Raw genomic sequence first — 2,515 nt, 5'->3', positions numbered from 1 at the left:
ATTCTAGAAGAAATCAGACACTCAACATCCTTTACCTTGCAAGGTTTTTAATCTTCTACATCTCATCCCCATAGCTCATTTATTCTACCATCATGGGAATTGACATACCATGGAGAATAACGCCTGCCTTCATCTCAAATCTCATCTTATTATCATCTCATTTATCTTCATTTAAATTATTATTTTAAATGAACTGAAATCTTTAGGTTTTAGATATAACTTAAAGTATACTTGAGGGAGCACATAGAGGGATACCTTAAACATTAAATTTGAAGTTACATTTATTACAGATTACCACAGAACAAACCGATAAAAGCTCACTTAAAGAAACGACAAGCGAACATTAAATAAAGCAAGAAAACCAGTAAAATAACACTTAAAAGCTAAACCATAAAAAGGAGCACATCGCCTTAATTAAGAAAATAAAAAATGACAAAGATATTCCGTCTCACCGCCTTCAGCAAAACGCCCTTGCAACCAAAACCACAAGAAAGTATAAAAGAAACATCTCCCTACATCCAACTGCCGGGTCACACGGCTGGGAGATGCTCTGCCTTGACCTTTTTTTTTTTTTTACTTTTGTTGGATTTCTTGGCTATCAACCAGCGGCATGTGGCCAAGGTTATTAAGCTAATGGATCCTATTCATTCTTTCAATCTATATAAGGTCATAAAGTTTTGTCTCTCTTAGAAAAGTGATTACTTTCCTTATTAATTTTTTGTCATCTGAAAGAAGATTGGATGTTGTGAACAGTATATTTTTAATTCTGCAATAATTCTTTAAAATTATTGTTATATTGATGACAAGTTATTAAAATATGGGCTATTATTAGACGGCATGTGCAATTTGGGCATTGCGGTGGATATTTTTTATTAATATATATGGAATGAGGTGTGTTATTCTTGTGGAATATAATCTCAAGCGTGCCAGCACCACCTCCTCTCTTCTGTTTTTCCTGTGGGCTGTGTCCCACCCTTCTATTGTCTGTTTGTGTTTATTGTTTATGGTCCACTCAAGTTGCCACAGATGTATTTTTGCTTTTATAAGACACAAAACACTTGAAATCAGTACAGACTATGCTTAGGTCCAGATCGACAGTTGACCCGGCTAATCTGTCAGCCTGCTCACTGCCATGGATACCAGAGTGGCCTGGCACCCATATTACTTGATTGATTTGTTGGCACCATGTAGCTTACGAATGATATAGTTCAATGTGGTATGATAGTTTTTGTGCTTTCTAATGATTTAATGGCTTTAAGTGAACTTAATGAGTCAGAAAAAATAACTATTCTGTTGTGGGTCATCGATAGTGCAAAATCAATAGCTTTGTCAATAGCAAAAATCAATGTATTATTCGGCAATCTGAATCTCAATTCGCTTTAGTCGACCATACACCCGCACCCACAACTTGTTCGATCTAAGAGCCGTCAGTATATATATATATGAAATAAAGGTAGATGTTTAACAAGGGTCTCTGAACCTCTGGCGTACCTCCACATCCGGCGCCATGGCCTTGGTCGATGGAAGCCAAGCTTCCATGATGGAAAAATTGGGCATCTCCCATGGTACTATATTTGTATGAAACAAGGTATCGATGGTAGAGAGATCTATACCGATTTTTAGGATGAGGTCGTGGAGTCTTGTGGTAAAGGGCCTAATGACACCATTACCATTAGGGTGGCTCGGGTCTCGAGCCACCTTTGCGGCATAGGTCAGCGCCAGCTCGCCGCATCTGAGTTGGAGGGGAGGTACTCCTGACTCCATCTCAAGACGCTCAATCCTTGTACACTTCAGGAATCCAAGACATCTACGCACACATGCATTCTGCACAATCATTAGCGTATAGTGAGTATTTAAGATTCTGAGGGGGAGCTGGTAAGATGTCATTGATCATGCACAAAAGTAAAGTAGGTGACAAGACACTTCCTTGTGGGACCCCGTTTGCCTGGACAAAAATGTCCGAGAAAGTGACATTCTTAGAAAACAATTTGACAGCAAAAGTTCTATCAGAAATGAAATTTTGAATGAAACAAGGCAAGTTTCCAAGTAATCCAAAAGCATAAAGTTTTCTGAGTAGGCCATATCGCTATGTCATGTCGTAGGCTTTTTCTATGTCTAAAAATACTGCAATCAAAAAATGTCTTTTGGCAAATACCTCTTGAATATTACTCTCCAGTTTTACTTGCTGATCGAGAGTTTGGCGTCCTTTTCGGAAACCGCACTGCTCGTCAACTAGTAAATTCCTGGAGTTTAAAAAATGCAATAGCCTGCAGTTAACAATTCGTTCCATGACCTTGCATAAGCAACTTCTCAACGCAATTGGGCGGTAGATGGCATGTTTGGGATTTCCCCCTCCTTTCATTATGGGAATGATATGGGCGAAGTGCCATGAGTTTGGAAAAGTCTGGCTTCATGATTAAGATGCTTTATCATCTCATACCGAATCTCATCGGGGCCTGGGGACGTTCCTCTACAGGCTTCTAGAGCTTAGACAAGTTAAATCTTTATTATAATC

Source organism: Penaeus vannamei, chromosome 15, assembly GCF_042767895.1.
Source record: "Penaeus vannamei isolate JL-2024 chromosome 15, ASM4276789v1, whole genome shotgun sequence".
NCBI classification, from domain to species: domain Eukaryota; kingdom Metazoa; phylum Arthropoda; class Malacostraca; order Decapoda; family Penaeidae; genus Penaeus; species Penaeus vannamei.
Note: the sequence above shows the minus strand (reverse complement) of the source record.